We start from the raw sequence: 19,820 nt of genomic DNA, 5'->3' as shown, positions 1-19,820 counted from the left end.
CCCTCTTCTCCCTCTCCTATATCTTCCCTTAGTCTGGGCTTTAGACATGACTTTACATATAAGGAGACTCCTCCGCCTTTCCCCTGTTTCCGGTCCCTTCTAAATAAACTATAATCTAATAAATTTACCGCCCAGTCGTAGCTATCGTCTAGCCAAGTCTCTGTTATACCTATGATGTCATACCTCTCCTCCGATATAAGCGTCCGCAGCTCATCCGCCTTATTGGTCAGGCTTCTTGCGTTGGTCAGCATGCAAGATAAAACTTTGGGGTTATTTAGCATCCTATTCTTCTCTAACAATCTAACTGTACTATCCCCACCCCCCTCTCCACCCTCATTATATTCACTTCTCCCCTTCCCCCTTGCTTGCCTCACATCCCACCTATCTCTTTGGTTTCCCCCCCCGTCTCTAGTTTAAATACTCCTCCAACCAATTAGCCATTACAACGACCGAAACGTTTTGTTGTAATATTGCTGTGTGTTTATCATGCTAAAATAAATTTTCACATATAAAGGACATTTTGAGTGCCGAGGTTTCTTGAACTGTGTCCTAAAGGGTTCGGCCCCTGCTCGAGCACCTACAAAGGGAGTGCAGTGATATTTATTTTCAAGATACAGGACAGGACCTGGCAACTCAGTTGCACAGAACACACCATAAGAAAGTGTTGGTCAGGCACCTCCTACTGGGTGGAGGGGGTTTAAGTATCCAGTGACTCACAGCAATAGGCTGGGGAGGCATTAGGACTGTGCACACATTAACTATAAGAATCAGGCAGGAACCGCGCCGCCGCCCTAAGCAATCAGACAAGAGACACAGCAGGTACTGGAGCAAAGTGTGCAGCCTGGACTGATAGGTAAGATGGCGGTCTTGCATTGTGGGAGGTGGTAAGCCATGCCAGCACGCTGCCAGGGATGTTAGTTACCAGCATTCCTCCTTCTCCTGGCTGCTCCTGCTGCTTCCTCTGAGCCTCAGTCCTCACCTGCATTTTGCTAACAAGTAAGCTGGTTTCTGCTCTGACTCACCTTCATTAGATAGTTGCAGAGCATGGGTCTGTGCTGCAATATCAGGGACTTCCTACCCAGGCCTCCCTGGATTATCTAATATATATTATATGGACTTCCTTGCATCTATATATATATTTGTGTATGGACTTGATAAAGACTTACTTGTTTTCTAGCATTCTCTAGTGTGAACTGTGCTTTACAGACTGCTCTGCTGATTGCATTTTCCCCTGAGCGTTTGTGAACTTTGAGTTTTCGTCTGCACTTGTTTGAAACACCGTGTGTTTATAATATAAACTTTGACACCTATAAACTGTGTTCTGTAGTATCTTTGTTCCACGCAAAGAGACTCCTGTGGTATCCATTATAATTATTACAGCCAGCTTCAAACGAGTCAAGAGGAGAACGCGTGTAGTGATGCCCAAATATTGGAGCAGCCATGGTCACACGAAGGCGATGGTGGGAAAGTGCAATTACTGTCGCAAAAGGTGGAGGATGATTATTATGATGAGGCACAATTGCCAGAAAGTCAGGAGGAGGACCAGGTTGCGGAAGTGGAAAACGAGGTGGTGGATGATATAGTAACTGACCCAACCTGGCAGGAAGACATACAGAGCGAGGACAGCAGCACAGAGGGGAAAGGAGGCGTAGAAGCACAACAGGCAGGAAGAAGAAGCGTGGCCGCAGACACAATTCGGGAAAGCGTTCCTATTAGCGCCAACACGACGGAAGTTGCCAGTACAACTGTTAGGTCTTTCTGAGTCTGGTTATTTTTTAAAGACTCTGCAGATAATCCCAAATAAGCCATTTGCACCACCTGCCAGGCCAGCATCAGCAGGGGTAGCAAAACTAGCACCTGACCACCACCAGCATGATCAGGCACATGGCAGAAAAGCACTAAGTGGGCCGAACCCCAGGGTCCAGCAACAGTGTTTGCGGGTGACACCACTGCTTGTTTCACTATTGTGCATGCACAGCAATCCCCTGTGCATGGCACATGCTAAGATGCCTCCTGCCCTGCACCTGTCATTGCACACTCTCAACTAGCACCATCAGCAAGCACGTCCACATACTTGTCCCAGCGCAGTGTTCAGTTGTCCCTATCCCAGTCCTTGGAAAGCAAGCGCAAATACTCAGCCAACACCCCACAAGCAACACTACTAAATTTACATATTTTGTGAATGCTTGCGCTCAAAAAGTTGCTTTTTAGGCTCATGGAGACCGAAGCTTTCCGCAACCTGATGTCGGCGGCTGTCCCTCGGTACTCGGTCCCCAGCCACCACTATTTCTCCTGGTGTGCCATCCTTGCATTACACGAGCACGTGTCCCACAACATTAGACGTGCCCTCAGCAACGCAGTTACTTGGAAAGTCCAACTAACCACGGACACGCTGGCGGCACACTGGGTTAATATAGTGGAAGCCGGGACCCAGTTGGACCTTGGAAGAGAACACATCCTCCCGACGCCGAGGATTGCAGGCCCTGGGTCAAACAGGGCTGCCCTCACATTCTACAGCTCCTGTACCTACTCCTCTTCAGCCTCCATCTCCGAAATGACCACATCAGTCGCAAGCTGATAGCACTGCAGCACTGCCTCGGCCAAGCGGCAACAGGCGGTGCTGAAGCTAATATGCTTAGGTGACAAACCGCACAATTCTAAATAGTTGTTGACAGCTCTGAAAGAGCAGGTAGATCTGTGGCTGACATCACTGAACCTACAGCCAGGCATGGTCGTGTGTGACAATGGCCGGAACATGGTGGTGGCTCTGAGGTGAGGCGAGCTCACACACGTACCATGCCTGGCCCATGTGCTTAACCTCGTGGTTCAGCGGTTTGTCAAAACCTACCCAGATCTGCTTGTCAAAGTACGCCACATGTGTGCCCATTTTAGAAAGTCAGCTATAGCTTCCGCCGCCCTTGCCGTGCTTCAGCAGTGATTGCAGCTTCTAGCTCACCGACTGATCTGCAATGTCCCCACTCAATGGAACTCTAAATTGCAGATGTTGGGAAGGATTTGTGAGCAGAAGAGGACGGTTGTTGAGTACCCGCATCAACAAAGTCGTTGGTATTCAGGTCAGACTCCACACATAAGACCTCAGGAGTGGACATGGATGTAAGACATTTGTACCATCCTCCAAAACTTTGAGGACTCCACCAAGATGGTGAGCGGCGATGACGCCATAATTAGCATCACCATCCCACTTCTCTGTCTTCTGAAACGCTCTCTGCTCACAATCAAAGAGGATGCATTTCAGGCAGAGAAAGGATGAGATGTAGCAAGGAACCATACAGCCCAACCTCATCTCATCCCAACGTGGATTGGGTGACAATGAGAAAGAGGAAGAGGAGGAGGAAGAACAGGAGCTAGTTTGCGCTATAGACGGTACTATTACCAATCACGAAAAATAGAGGGAACGACAGATCTAGATCATTTATATCAAAGTTTTATTAGAAAAATATATTAGAAATAGTTACACAAGTATTATAAATATACATGGAAAGAGGACATGGCATAGCACAGAAGGTTATAGGAGACCAGTGAGCAACCTAAACAGCAATGTTACCTCACCCCTAAGTCTCAGATGTAAAAACAGTAAATTATAATATTAATATTGGTTCTATAGTCAGCCTTCTGATCACCATAGTAAGTCCTGTCAGGTGAGTATATAAGTATAAATAATGTAAGTATAGACAGTATAATTAGTATGATTATATGGATATCTCAATAGGCATGGATAAAGAATTCATTACCTGTAGACATGATGGGTGGTCGTAGTTGCAACCTCAACACGCGTTTCACCGGTGTTAACTTATCTGACAGGACTTACTATGGTGATCAGGAGGCAGACTATAGAATCAATATTAATATTATAATTTACTGTTTTCATACCTGAGACTTGGGGGTGAGGTAACATTGCTGTTTAGGTTGCTCACTGGTCTCCTATAACCTTCTGTGCTATACCATGTCCTCTTTCCATGTATATTTATAATACTTGTATAACTATTTCTAATATATTTTTCTAATAAAACTTTGATATATAAATTATCTAGATCTGTCGTTCCCTCTATTTTTCTTGATTGGTAATATTCAGGTTGGAAGGGATCTCCCTTACCAATTAAGGCTGTTGTTTGGCTATAGACAGTACTACCTGCACAACTGTCATACCATCTGTTCAGTGTGGATGGCCTGAGGACAGGGAGGAGGAGGAAGAGGAAGAGGAGGAGAGCATGGTCAGTTTTACTCTTGGTGAGGACACGGATGTCTGGCCTCTTTGCAGTTTAGCACGCATGGCTGAGTTTATGTTATGCTGCCTTTCCCGTGACCCTTGCGTTGTCCAAATTTTGGGTGACAGTCATTATTGGTTGGTGAAACTTCTAGACCCACGCTACAAGGAGAACTTTCGGTCTCTTATTCCCTTGCAGGACAGGCCTAATAAAATGGTGCAGCACAAGAAGGCCCTTGTTGAGGAATTATTAAAAAATTTCCCATCTGAAAACACTACTGGCAGAAGTCACAGTTCGTTGGACAACCAAGGAGCACAGGCGAAAGGGACACAAATGCAATCCAGCAGAGGCAGAGGAACACTGTCAAAGTTCTGGGACAGTTTTCTCAGACCCTCCCATCGCACAAGCCCTGATGCGCGGGGTGCTCTCTCAAAGAGGGAAAAGTTGCGGAAGCTGCTGAGAGAGTACCTTGCCGACCATACCAACATCCTCCGTGATTCCTCTGTGCCTTATAATTATTGGGTATCCAAGCTGGACACGCAGCATGAACTGGCTCTCTATGTCTTGGAGGTCCTGGCCTGCCTTGCCGCTAGCGTTTGGTCAGAGCGGGTTTTTAGTGCCGCCGGCGGAATTATAACCGATAGGCGCATCCGCCTGTTAACTGAAAATGCTGACAGGCAGACTCTTATAAAAATGAACAAGGGCTGGATTGGGCCAGACTTCTCAGCACCACCGAATGATAGCAGCGCAACATAAACTCAAATACAGTGTCTTTTTTTTGGAAGGTCTAACTCTATTGCCATGCACCTTTGTCTTCACATCCAGACATGGGTATACGCTTCCTGATTTTGTCTATTTGCTCTTGTCCTCCTCCTTCTCCGCATCCTCATCCTCTACCACCATATCACAAGCATATGTACCATATCAACATATCTACGTCTCTTGCAAGGGACATTGGAGTTCCTCCAAACGTTTGGCAGCCGTTGCTTCACTTCATAGGCAAACCGTATGGGAGACACACTTCCTAATAATGGGAGCATTTTTTGCAGGAGGCCCTCCGACCTCTACGTCTCTTGCAAGGGGCATTGGAGTTCCTCCAAATTTTTGGCAGCCGTTGCTTCACTGCATAGGCAAACAGTATGGGAGACACACTTCCTAATAATGGGAGCATTTTTTACAGGAGGCCCTCCGACCTCTGTCTCTTGCAAGGGGCATTGGAGTTCCTCCAAATTTTGGGCAGACGTTGCTTCACTGCATAAGCAAACGGCATGGGAGATCCACTACTTAATAATGGGAACATTGTTTACAGGAGGCCCTCCGACCTCTACGTCTCTTGCAAGGGGCATTGGAGTTCCTCCAAAATCTTGGCAGCCGTTGCTTGACTGCATAGGTAAACAGTATGGGAGACCAACTTCCTAATAATGGGAACATTGTTTTCAGGAGGCCCTCCGACCTCTACGTCTCTTGCAAGGGGCATTGGAGTTCCTCCAAATTTTTGGCAGCCGTTGCTTCACTGCATAGGCAAACAGTATGGGAGACACACTTCCTAATAATGGGAACATTGTTTTCAGGAGGCCCTCCGACCTCTGTGTCTCTTGCAAGGGGAATTGGAGTTACTCCAAATTTTTGGCAGCCGTTGCAGTCACTACATACGCAATAACAGTAATAGGAGACCCACTCGTTAATAATGGGAACATCAAAGCATAGCTGACTGCTGGCCCTTTAAGAATAGTAAGGGCCGCCTGATGGCCCTATAAAAATAGTCTTTGTGACTTTCAGAGTCCCTCGATCATAAATGAAACAGGACGTGTCTGATGATGTGTCACACACCACATGGCTTGATAAGGTAGTAAAATGTTAAAATGACATTTCCCAGTGAATGCATTTGTCTTGATTGAAAGCAATGCAAAAGTGCAAAAACGCATCAAAAACGCTACGTGTGAGCATGGCCCAAGGTGTGCAGGAGAATTTTTGTTTTTGGTTATTTATTTTGCCTTGTATACAAGTCATTACCCTGGAAAGGATGTTCCTTAACATATTTCCCTGAAAAATCCATTTAGGTTTTGTTTTTGTATGTTTTATTGTGAGTCCGTAAAAGTGGCATAATACCTCTGACAATGTTGTTGACAGCAGTGACCTGGGAGTCAGAAATGCTTCCAGGGGTCTTCCCCACGCTGTTTCCATGTAAATTTTTAGGCCATCTGCAGACTGCCGGGGGGAGCCGCCGGAAAATTGTTCGAGGTTCCCATAGACTTACATTGGGCTCGTTACTCGGTCCGAGCACTCGAGCATTCCAATTTTCTCTACTCGAACAACAAGTACCCGAGCATTGTAGTGCTCTCTCATCACTAATAAAGATACATCAACATGCTCAAATAGGAGAACAAGAATTGAAGATTCTGTGAGGTTCATATCATAACATGGTTCAGTATCATAAACAATACACCCGTCCACCTTGTAATGCACAGAACCCCATGTTGTGAATTTTGGGGTCTTCAATGGATGCCAAAGCTAAGGGTGCTTTCACATTGCGCTTAGGCACCTGTTCAGGGGTCTCGTTGGAGCTTACGTCCAAACCACTCCCCCCCCCCCCGCAAAATGGGATGCGGATATATGCGCCGACATAATGGTGCCAATAAAACGAATGTGCACTCTAACGTGTATCATTTTTGGGCATATACTGTATGCCTACTTGAGGTGGACAGACTTAGTCTACTACGTCTTAGTGTCCGCTTCTAGTAGGTGTACATGCCCGAAAATTATGCACGGCAATGTGCACGTTCATTCTGTCGGCATTATTATAGTCTGTGGCCCCGTTGGCGCACACATCTGAATCCCGTTTTACGGAGAAATTTAGATGTAATCCCCGATGTGAACGACTGAACGGGTGCCTAAATGCCAAGTGAAAGCACCCTAAGAGTCCCTTATAACATCAGCCAACAGGGCTAAGAGGCAACACAATTGGCTCAACATGTCCAAACAGAAAATTTCACAAGAGTTTATTGAAACCAAACCCCATATACAGCCAGTTGGAAGTCAATGAACCTCATCAATCATTGCCATAATTCACTGACAAAATTTTCAAATAAAGCTTTTAGAGTGTCGATCGAGATTCAAGTATTTGGATAGTGGACTGATGCATTGTGATGTCCTCAAATGGCATGTTATTAGTATTTGACAATGGAAAGCAACACCCACTAGTTTATTATTTTCCTGCCAATTTCATTAACATAAGCAGTCCAATAGCATCGCCTCGGTAGAGAACCAGTGGTAGAAAAACATTGATAAACAGTAGTTTAGCAAATAACAGCTGTCAGTACAATAGAGGAAGACTGCACATTGTGTAAGCGACCTCTCCTAGTTAACAGGAACATTTTGTTACGTTTTGATTTTGGCAGAAATTTTTACTTGTAGAGATAGGAATAGCAATTACTTAAGAATGCAACAAACATGGTTTTGTAATTATGCCAGTAAATACACAAGCACTGCGGGATATTTTCTATCTACCCAAGAAAATTTTTTGGTTCTTGAAATAAAAAACAAAAAAAAAACAACTATACATACAGTTTTTGTAAGTAAAATATTTTGATCATTTTAATTCTTATTCTTAATCCTTCTCATGGATCAAAAGGTGAATAAGTCAACATGAAGGTTAACCACCATTTATTGTGATAAAGTCTATAAACCCATTTGTAATCATTTTTATACAACACATTGAGTACATTCATTCTTCATGTGTGTACATATGCTTTCTTAATAATACTATCCTAAATATGAATTACAGTACAAGATTATAATGAGAAATATATAATTGGTCCCTTTACAGTGTAGACCTTTGTCTCTCTTAGTAAATTTTGGCCTTTGTGACCTAGCCCTATTTTTGAAATCTGATATGTGAGTTTGTTATTATTTATTATTATTATAGCACCATTTATTCCTTGGCTCTGTACATGTGAAAAAGGGGTATACATAGCAAAAACAATTACAATAATCTTGAACAAATATGAGTCAGCGACTAGTACAACAGGAGGGAGCCTGCAAGGGCTCACAAACAATCTACAAGGGATGGGTGAGGATACAGTAGGTGAGGGTATGGTATAATAACTTTGCAATACTGCTATATACCCCAGTGATTCTGAGATTGTTTTTTTACGACACATACACTCGGTAATGTTTGAGACTGCTGTCCCAGCTCTCTTCAGGTCATTGACCATGTCCTCCCAAGTAGTTCTGGGCTGATTTCGGACCTTTCTCAGAATCATCCTTACCCCACGAGGCAAGATCTTGCATGGAGCCCCAGATCGAGGAAGATTGACAGTCAACTTGTGTTTTTTCCATTTTCTTATAATTGTGCCAACAGTTGTTGCCTTCTCACCAAGCTGCTTGCCTATTGTCCTGTAGCCAATTCTAGCCCTGTGCAGGTCTACAATTTTGTCCTTGGTGTTCTTAGATAGCTCTTTGGTCTTGGCCATGGTGGAGAGGTTGGAGTATGTGGATGCTCAAGTGTAGAGGTGTCCAAAGAACACCGCAAGGCAGGATTCAAGTACGGCACAACAGATAAGGAGGCAGAAACAAAACACCGGCTTTATTAAATAAAAGAGGATATATGCCGGAAGATGAGAATAACAGTATTTACAATGATAATATTAATAACATGAATATAAGAAGAAATAGCTGAAGGGTATCACAAAACTATGATCCAGCTATGGCAATGAACATTCAATAAAAACAGTACAACTCAAGTTTCATAAACTACTCTCGGCTAATTCTCTATCTGGCTTTCCCCTAATCGGGCCACGCTGCTACAGCGTCCTAACTAAAGAAAACTGCTTTAAACCCTAACACAGTTCAACACCGGTGTTTCACTCTCAATTGTGCAGATCAGCAACAGAAAGACAGCTGCTGCTTGATTCTGATATAGCTGAGCTGGATGAGTTGCACTTGAGTTATTTCTCCTGTATAGTGGATCTTTTTCCCTCAACAAGTCAGGCAAGTCTGGTTTCACTTTTAATGATGAGGGATGGCTGACACTCTGTGTCATCTGTTACCTCAGGTCACCAATCTTTAGGGAAACTGTTCTAGAGAAGCGATTCAGCTCTTTACTTTTGGGCACAGTCCTGACAACAAATCTTGCAATGTTTCAAATTTTATCTTTCCCCAGAAAACATCAGTTCCTGTTATTGTCTCTCCTTATCAGGACACCAGGAAATATCCTGTAAGTTACCTCAGACACACACGAGGCCTCTCACTTCCTGGTTCTTCTCCCTTCAACAGCATACACAAAAACAGCAGAGGGGAAAGTCGACTAGTCCAAGAGCAATAAACAGAAGTGAGCAAGGTCTCTTAAAGCTACAATGTCATTCAATGTCCATTAAGGGCTGACCCCCTACATGCCTCCCCACTTAAAGGCAGCTGTCCTCGGCCTTGCTGTATATTCAGGAAAAGAATAAAGACTCTATGCAGCGGTACACATAACAGGGCCACCTTCATCACAATACATACGGGGGGACCAAATAAACTGATCAGCATTGTACCTGTCTGGTTGAACCCCCGCATTAGGCCTACTAAATCTCTGGAGATTTTGATTGTTCTCCATGGGAAAAATGGCCGTAGGACTGTCCTCTTCAGCTGAAGGTTCGGATGGAGCCTGGGGTTTCTCCCTTCCGCAAGCTGGCAATGGTTCTGTGTTAGGAATGTCAACATCCATGGACTGGAGACCTTCCGCTGTCTCAGGAACGGTCCACCAGTCTTCACCAAAGTCACTGTCCAGGAAAGCTGGTCTTGATGAAGGAACAGGAGGAGTAACTCTTGGGACAGATTTAGGATCTTCAGAGCGGCATGGCCGTAACATATTCCTGTGTAGAGCTCTCGGATCAGATTCCTCATTTTCATCTTGCACTTCGTACACTGGACTGTTGGGAGACACTCTCTTGATCACTTTGTATGGTTGTACCTCCCAACGTTCGCTCAGGTTCTCTTTGGGACGTTTTTCCGGTACCAACACTTGGTCTCCAGGCGGGAGCCGGTGCGGAACTTCCTGAACTGGCGGTTGCCTGTTATACGTCTTCTTTTGTAACCTTTGGCCTGCTAGACGGCAGATGGTCTGAAGTTGTCGACAATGCTCTTTCACCCAGGAGGTGGTAGATCGTTCGAATAGATCCTCTGGCTGTTCCAGATTTAGTTTGATGATTTCTCAGCAAGCTCTACCAAACATTAGCATATGTATGGGATTTAACCCGTAGTGGTGTGCACCCGATTGTTATAGGTCCAGACTAATTCGGGTACGTAGTCAGGCCAATGTGTTTTCTTGTCATCTTCTAATGACCTCAACATTTGAAGCAGAGTCCAGTTAAAGCGTTCACAGCTCACACTTTCCATGTCATACAGTCGGTACAGTTCCTCCATCAGTTTACTCTGAAAACATGCTCCAGCCGGGGGCAATATACGTAACTCTGCAGCCACTTGTAGATCTTTCCCGGTCAAAAGTGAGCTCCAAACTCAGGAGCCTCTTTGGCATTTTCACGTGCCACTCTTCCAAAGATTACTACTTGCCACCTTGACTCTAAGTCAACAGACTGCTGCTACTTACGATATAGAACGGCTTCTCAAACTTCCACCCTATCCCACTGGCGCAGTACGGACTTCACTTCGGGATCTAGGTCAGCTCTTTCTTCCTTGTCAGGCACGTTTCCCTGGGCTACCCAGCTTTTCACTTGCTACAACCTGGCATCTTAATTTTGATCTCCACCGCATTCTTCGTTAGTCCTCCCTAGTGACTTGGATAGAGATCGAGCCTTCCCACTTGACTGTGCGGTTACTGCGGTGGATGTGGAAATCTAGGATTTCCTCTTCTTCCAGGTGTTCGTCATGGTCTTCTCCCAGATTCTCGAAGGGTACTCTTGACAATCCATCAGCGTTGGTATTCTCCGTGGCCGAGCAGTAGCAAATCGAGAAGTCAAATTTTGCAAGGAGAGCAACCCAACGCTGCTCCAGAGCCCCCAGCTTGGCAGTGTCCAGATGGACCAATAGGTTGCTATCAGTTTGGACTAAGAACTTGGCTCCCGTTAGGTATTCCCTGAATTTCTCCATCATGGCCCACACTAGGGCGAGGAGTTCCAACCGGAAGAAGCTATAGTTGTGGGGGTTCCGTTCCATATCACTCAAGGACATACTGGCATAGGTGATGACTCTTTCATGCCCGTCTTGAAGATATGAAAGTCCATAAAGACTGCCATCCGTGTATAAGAGGAAATCTGCATAGGCAAAGATGGGGGTCAATGTCAAGGCGTATTTCAGTTTCTGGAAGGCCTCCTCCTGTTTCTGTTCCCAGGGTATGCCCTTATTCTTGGATCCCAAGGAATTTACTCTTAGCAGTTCATTCAGGGGGCCCACTATTTTTGCATAGTCTTTGATGAACCGCAGGTAGTACCCGGCTAATCTGAGGCCCTCAACTCCCGCAGGATTCTAGGGGCTGGCCATTGTTGTATTACAGCTACTTTGGCTTGGGAAGGCAAGACTCCATCCTGAGACACCTTATGGCGCATGAACTCAATCTCTTTCTTGAAAAGATGAGACTTCTTTGGCTTTATCTTCAGGCCATGGTCCCATAATCATCTGAGCACCTGTCCTAGTCAGTCCAGATGTTCCTGAGTCAGAGTAGCTTCAAAGTTCAGGTCACCCAAGCACTTCTTCATAAACTGCTGGAACATTCCCGGCGTGTTGGAGAGTTTGAATGGCATTCTATTAAATTCAAACAGTCCCATGGGGAGTATGAACGCTGTCTTTGCCTTGTCTTTTTCTGCCACCAGTATTTGCCAGTACCCGCTAGCTAAATCCAGAGTAGAGAAGTATTTAGCTTTTCCCAGGGCCATCAAGGACTCTTCAATACGGGGCAGGGGGTATGAGTATCGCATGGTGTACGCGTTCAATCTCCTGTAGTCCACACTGAAATTAAGGGTTCTGTCCTTCTTCTTGACAAGCACCACTGGGGCTGCCCATGGGTTCTGACTACTCTGCACAACTCCCGAATCCAACATCTGTTTCATCTCCTGGTACAGCTTGGGGAGTATCTGTCGATATCCTTCTCGAATCGGAGGAGTGTCCCCCGTCCGTATCTCATGGGTGATGGCATCCATGCAGCCAAAGTCGTTGGTGTGGCGGGAAAATGTGGCCTGATTCTCCCACAGCATTGCTTCAACTGCTTGTATCTGATCCAGATTGAGAGCTTTCACATCCAGCCCCATCTGGGTTAAGAGGGTTCGCCCATTCCATTCTGGAGTCGGGGCCTCCTTCTCTTCGGCCGTGATGGCCAGGGTCCAGACTGCATCATCTACTGGGGCCAGGGTCACTTCTTTCGTACTCAATACTTTACTTCGATGTAGGTACACCTGAGACAGTTCCACTCTCGGGGATAAGTGGACTTCTCTCTGCCCCATATTCATGACTCAGATGGGTATTCACCCTTCTTAGAGCACTGCCAGTGTCCGGGCCACCAGGACATTCTGGCCTATCTCGCCTAGGCCCACCGGTTCAATAGCCACCTCCATGCCTTCAAGGTTGTGGAAAGTTTCCATAGGCAATGGGAGGATGGTCTCCGGGCTAGGAGGGAGAGTGAGGGACATCCTTCCCGGCACTCAGATAATTCCCACAGACTGGTGTATCAGGACGCTCTTCTGTGTCCCACAGACGCGGATCAGCTGTTGAAATGCTTTCTTGGTGGGCTTATGCAGGGTGGCCTGGTTCCAGTAGCCAGGCCCCCATTTAGTGAACATGATCTGGTCCAGAATATTCATGCCCATTATCACAGGTACAACTGCTTTGAATGGCTCAGGGACCAACAGGATCCCTTTTCTTCCCACATTTTGTCCACATAGCCGCACGTTCATCCACACGACCGTTGTGAATGGGATCGGTTGCTGATTAGCTGCTGTTACCCGAATCAACATCTCCCGCTCTGGCTTGGCCATCGCTTGAAAGTAACGGTTGAAGTACGATTATACTGTGATCCGGTATCCACCAAACAGTCCACTGGGATTCCTTCGAACGTAGGGGAGGAGTCCTGAGGAGATAATTTGCATATTCCCACTGCATTTTGGGGTAAGTGAAGAGTCTCCGCGAGCTCAAAGAACATTGGATTTTGGCTGTTGGAGCTGAAAAGAGGACATCGGTAAACCAGGGGAGGAGTCCTGAGGAGATAATTTGCATATTCCCACTGCATTTTGGGGTAAGTGAAGAGTCTCCGCGAGCTCAAAGAACACTGGATTTTGGCTGTTGGAGCTGAAAAGAGGACATCGGTAAACCAGGGGAGGAGTCCTGAGGAGATAATTTGCATATTCCCACTGCATTTTGGGGTAAGTGAAGAGTCTCCGCGAGCTCAAAGAACACTGGATTTTGGCTGTTGGAGCTGAAAAGAGGACATCGGTAAACCAGGGGAGGAGTCCTGAGGAGATAATTTGCATATTCCCACTGCATTTTGGGGTAAGTGAAGAGTCTCTGCGAGCTCAAAGAACACTGGATTTTGGCTGTTGGAGCTGAAAAGAGGACATCGGTAAACCAGGGGAGGAGTCCTGAGGAGATAATTTGCATATTCCCACTGCATTTTGGGGTAAGTGAAGAGTCTCCGCGAGCTCAAAGAACACTGGATTTTGGCTGTTGGAGCTGAAAAGAGGACATCGGTAAACCAGGGGAGGAGTCCTGAGGAGATAATTTGCATATTCCCACTGCATTTTGGGGTAAGTGAAGAGTCTCCGCGAGCTCAAAGAACACTGGATTTTGGCTGTTGGAGCTGAAAAGAGGACATTGGTAAACCAGGGGAGGAGTCCTGAGGAGATAATTTGCATATTCCCACTGCATTTTGGGGTAAGTGAAGAGTCTCCGCAAGCTCAAAGAACACTGGATTTTGGCTGTTGGAGCTGAAAAGAGGACATCGGTAAACCAGGGGAGGAGTCCTGAGGAGATAATTTGCATATTCCCACTGCATTTTGGGGTAAGTGAAGAGTCTCCGCAAGCTCAAAGAACACTGGATTTTGGCTGTTGGAGCTGAAAAGAGGACATCGGTAAACCAGGGGAGGAGTCCTGAGTAGATAATTTGCATATTCCCACTGCATTTTGGGGTAAGTGAAGAGTCTCCGCAAGCTCAAAGAACACTGGATTTTGGCTGTTGGAGCTGAAAAGAGGACATCGGTAAACCAGGGGAGGAGTCCTGAGGAGATAATTTGCATATTCCCACTGCATTTTGGGGTAAGTGAAGAGTCTCCGCAAGCTCAAAGAACACTGGATTTTGGCTGTTGGAGCTGAAAAGAGGACATCGGTAAACCAGGGGAGGAGTCCTGAGGAGATAATTTGCATATTCCCACTGCATTTTGGGGTAAGTGAAGAGTCTCCGCAAGCTCAAAGAACACTGGATTTTGGCTGTTGGAGCTGAAAAGAGGACATCGGTAAACCAGGGGAGGAGTCCTGAGGAGATAATTTGCATATTCCCACTGCATTTTGGGGTAAGTGAAGAGTCTCCGCAAGCTCAAAGAACACTGGATTTTGGCTGTTGGAGCTGAAAAGAGGACATTGGTAAACCAGGGGAGGAGTCCTGAGGAGATAATTTGCATATTCCCACTGCATTTTGGGGTAAGTGAAGAGTCTCCGCGAGCTCAAAGAACACTGGATTTTGGCTGTTGGAGCTGAAAAGAGGACATCGGTAAACCAGGGGAGGAGTCCTGAGGAGATAATTTGCATATTCCCACTGCATTTTGGGGTAAGTGAAGAGTCTCTGCCAGCTCAAAGAACACTGGATTTTGGCTGTTGGAGCTGAAAAGAGGACATCGGTAAACCAGGGGAGGAGTCCTGAGGAGATAATTTGCATATTCCCACTGCATTTTGGGGTAAGTGAAGAGTCTCCGCAAGCTCAAAGAACACTGGATTTTGGCTGTTGGAGCTGAAAAGAGGACATCGGTAAACCAGGGGAGGAGTCCTGAGGAGATAATTTGCATATTCCCACTGCATTTTGGGGTAAGTGAAGAGTCTCCGCAAGCTCAAAGAACACTGGATTTTGGCTGTTGGAGCTGAAAAGAGGACATCGGTAAACCAGGGGAGGAGTCCTGAGGAGATAATTTGCATATTCCCACTGCATTTTGGGGTAAGTGAAGAGTCTCTGCCAGCTCAAAGAACACTGGATTTTGGCTGTTGGAGCTGAAAAGAGGACATCGGTAAACCAGGGGAGGAGTCCTGAGGAGATAATTTGCATATTCCCACTGCATTTTGGGGTAAGTGAAGAGTCTCTGCCAGCTCAAAGAACACTGGATTTTGGCTGTTGGAGCTGAAAAGAGGACATCGGTAAACCAGGGGAGGAGTCCTGAGGAGATAATTTGCATATTCCCACTGCATTTTGGGGTAAGTGAAGAGTCTCCGCAAGCTCAAAGAACACTGGATTTTGGCTGTTGGAGCTGAAAAGAGGACATCGGTAAACCGCGCGCCTACCGGTGCGCGCATTTTGAAGCTTTTTTTTTAAGCTTTTTTCACTGTTTTCAGGACATTAACAATAAGAACATGGAAGAGTCCAGGAGCCATTTGGTGAGCTGCATATCCTGCTACATGTTCACAGACTTGCCAGTGGAAAAGCCAAACTTCACATGCCAGAAATGCAAGCTTGTGTCCCTGTTGGAGGAAAAGTTGCGAAATCTAGAAGAGAGGTTAACTACCTTGAAAATCATTAAGGAAGGTGAAGAGTTCTTAGACAGAGCAGAATTATCTCTTCATGATTCAGAAAGAGAAGAAATTCGAACTGCACCTGACGAAACAGAGGAATGGAAGCATGTGACCCACAGAAGCAGGAGGATCGAGAGGCAGTCAGCACCCATACTGCTCAGGAACCAGTACCAGGCTCTCACGCAGGAGAACCATGAAGAAATACAGCAAAATAAGACTTTGCCAGCAATGAATAACCTTGTAAGCCCTCAGAATCCTCCTGGATGGAGAAAGAAGAATGTTGTGAAGAAAAAACGGAGAGTGGTGGTCATGGGGGATTCCCTGTTAAGAGGAACAGAGGCCGCTATCTGCAGACCAGACATAACCTCAAGAGAAATGTGCTGTCTTCCAGGAGCAAAAATTAAAGATGTGTCTGACAGGATATCAAGACTCTTCAGACCTACAGATCACTACCCATTCCTGCTAATACATGTGGGGACAAATGACACCACAAGAAAGGACCTGGAAACCATCTGCAGTGACTTTGAAGACTTAGGCAAGAAAGTGAAAGAATTGGGAACGCAGGTGGTCTTCTCATCCATCCTCCCAGTGGATGGCCATGGAACAATGAGGTGGAATAAGATTCTACAGGTGAACAACTGGCTACGTCGATGGTGCCATCAACAAGGATTTGGATTTCTGGATCACGGAATGAATTACCTATACGATGGACTACTTGCTAGAGATGGGGTGCACCTTACGAAGACTGGAAAACATGTATTTGGAAGTCGCCTTGCTACACTCATCAGAAGAGCTTTAAACTAGAACAATGTGGGAAGGGAAGCAAAAGGCCAGAAAAAGCCATACAGCTGACAAATACTATTGAGATCTCTGCTACTGGAAGTGGAAAGGAAGAACAAAGACAAAACAATTTAAATAATAAAAATATGGGAGGAAGAGAAACCAATCACAAGCTAAAATGTTTTTATACAAATGCACAAAGCATGGGCAACAAACAAGGAGAATTGGAACTACTAATGCAGGAAAAGGAATATGATGTCATTGGAATCACTGAAACTTGGTGGGACGATACACATGATTGGAATAAAAGGCTAAAAGGATACAACTTATTTGCAAGAAACAGACTTGATAAACGAGGAGGAGGTGTTGCATTGTATGTTAGAAAAGCGTATATCTGCACAGAGATTGAAGCTTCAGAGACTGGGCGTTCTGTGGAAATTGTTTGGGTAAGAATACAAGGAGAGAACAACGGAAAGGACACCATTGTAGGCATTTACTACAGGCCACTTGGGCAAGCTGAAGATATGGATGAACTCTTTATGTATCAAATGACCAAGTTCTCCAAAAAATATGACGTAGTGGTCATGGGAGATTTCAACTATCCAGACATTTGTTGGGAATCTCTCTCAAGTAAAACTAACAGGTCAAGCAAATTCTTATCCTCTCTTGCTGACAACTTTATCTTCCAAAAGGTAGGGGAGAAAACAAGGGGATCTGCTACTTTGGATCTAATCCTTATAAACAGGGAGGAAATGGTTGAGGAGGTAAAGGTGGCTGGGACCCTAGGAGGCAGCGATCATGCTATTATAGAATTTTGGATAACTAGAGGAGGAAGACATGTGAAGACTCAGACTTCAAGGTTAGATTTTAGAAAGGCAGATTTTAAGAGACTCAGAAAGAGAATAGGAGGGATCCAATGGCTGGATGTCCTTAAGGACAAAAATGTCCAGGAAGGATGGGAAATTTTTAAAAATGAGATTCTCAAAGCACAATCGTTAACAATCCCGAAAAGTAGGAAGAATGGGAAGCATTTAAGGAAACCAGGATGGATGAACACAGAACTTAAACACATGCTAAAAAGAAAGAAAGAAATGTTTATTAAATGGAAAGAGGGAGGCATATCTAAAGAAGATTATAATGCAGTCTGCAGATCCTGTAGGGCACGTATCAGTTAAGCTAAAGCTGACAATGAATTAAGGCTTGCAAGAGATGTCAAAAGCAATAAAAAAGGATTTTGGGGGTATGTCAAAAGTAAAAGAAAAGTCAAAGATGCTATAGGATTTTTACAGGATGAAAATGGAGAAATGGTAAGAGAGGATGTTGAGAAGGCCGAACTTTTTAATTCCTATTTTGCATCTGTTTTCTCTCAGAAAGAAAATGTAACATCAACTGATCTTCACTGTCCTTTTAAAGGAATAGAGGAATCCAAGTTATCTGTAAACAGAAAGATTGTGAGGGAATATTTAGCTAACATAAATGAGTTCAAGTCTCCAGGTCCAGATGAATTACACCCCAGAGTACTGAAGGAGATCGTAGAAGAAATTTTAGAACCACTCTCCATAATCTTTGAAAATGCTTGGAGAACAGGAGAAGTCCCAGAAGACTGGAGAAGAGCAAATGTTGTTCCTATCTTCAAAAAGGGGAAGAAGGTGGACCCAGGGAACTATAGGCCGGTGAGTCTGACTTCTATACCAGGAAAGATCTTTGAACAAATTATTAAACAACATGTATGTAAGTACATGGATAAGAATGAAGTGATTAACCAGAGTCAGCATGGGTTTGTAACTAACAAGTCATGTCAGACTAACTTAATTTCCTTCTATGACAGAATCACTGACTGGATGGATCAGGGAAATGCTGTAGATATAGTATATCTTGACTTCAGCAAAGCATTTGACAAAGTATCTCACACCATCCTTATTGAAAAAATGACCAAGTATGCAATGGACCAGGCAACTGTTAGGTGGATTCATAACTGGCTTAGTGATCGGACTCAAAGGGTGGTTGTAAATGGCTTCACATCCAGCTGGATGAATGTCTCCGTCCTGGGACCTGTATTGTTCAACATCTTTATCAATGATTTAGATGAAGGAATTGAGGGTAAACTGATTAAATTTGCTGATGACACAAAGCTAGGAGGGATAGCTAATACTAGAGAAGAGAGAGAGAGGATTCAAAAAGACCTAAATAAACTGGAGCAGTGGGCAGCAACCAACAGAATGGTTTTTAACAGGGAAAAATGCAAAGTACTACATCTGGGCAATAAAAATGAAAAAAGCATATACAGAATGGGAGGAATAGAGCTAAGCAACAGTACATGTGAAAAAGACTTAGGTATACTAATAGATCATAGACTGAACATGAGTCAACAGTGTGATGCAGCAGCAAAAAAGGCAAATACAATTCTGGGATGTATTAACAGAAGCATACAGTCTAGATCACGTGAAGTCATTATCGGTCTTTACTCCTCTTTGGTCAGACCTCATCTGGAATACTGTGTACAGTTTTGGGCACCACATTTTAAAAAAGACATAGACAAACTGGAGCAAGTTCAGAGAAGAGCGACCAGAATGGTGACTGGTCTGCAAACCATGTCCTATGAGGAACGGTTGCAGGATTTGGGAATGTTTAGCTTGCAAAAAAGAAGACTGAGAGGAGACTTAATAGCTGTCTACAAATATGTCAAGGGCTGTCACATTGTAGAAGGATCATCTTTATTCTCATTTGCACAAGGAAAGACTAGAAGCAATGGGATGAAACTAAATGGGAGGAGACACAGATTAGATATTAGAAAAAACTTTTTGACAGTTAGGGTGATTAATGAGTGGAACAGGCTGCCACGAGAGGTGGTGAGTTCCCCTTCAATGGACGTCTTCAAACAGAGGCTGGACAGACATCTGTCTGAGATGATCTAGTGAATCCTGCTTTGAGCAGGGGGTTGGACCAGATGACCCAGGAGGTCCCTTCCAACTCTACCATTCTATGATTCTATGTAGCCTGCAGGATGGGACAGCCTGCAACCAGATTTCAGAGTTGTGCTGGGTGGATTGTGGTTCTACCTCTCCTGCAGTACGCCCCACTACTGCAGGGGCCAGAAGTTTAACGTCGACTCTGGGA

Source organism: Phyllobates terribilis, unplaced genomic scaffold (assembly GCF_046119375.1).
Source record: "Phyllobates terribilis strain yellow unplaced genomic scaffold, ASM4611937v1 Scaffold_3__8_contigs__length_932513732, whole genome shotgun sequence".
Taxonomy (NCBI): domain Eukaryota; kingdom Metazoa; phylum Chordata; class Amphibia; order Anura; family Dendrobatidae; genus Phyllobates; species Phyllobates terribilis.
This window is presented reverse-complemented; position numbering follows the sequence as displayed.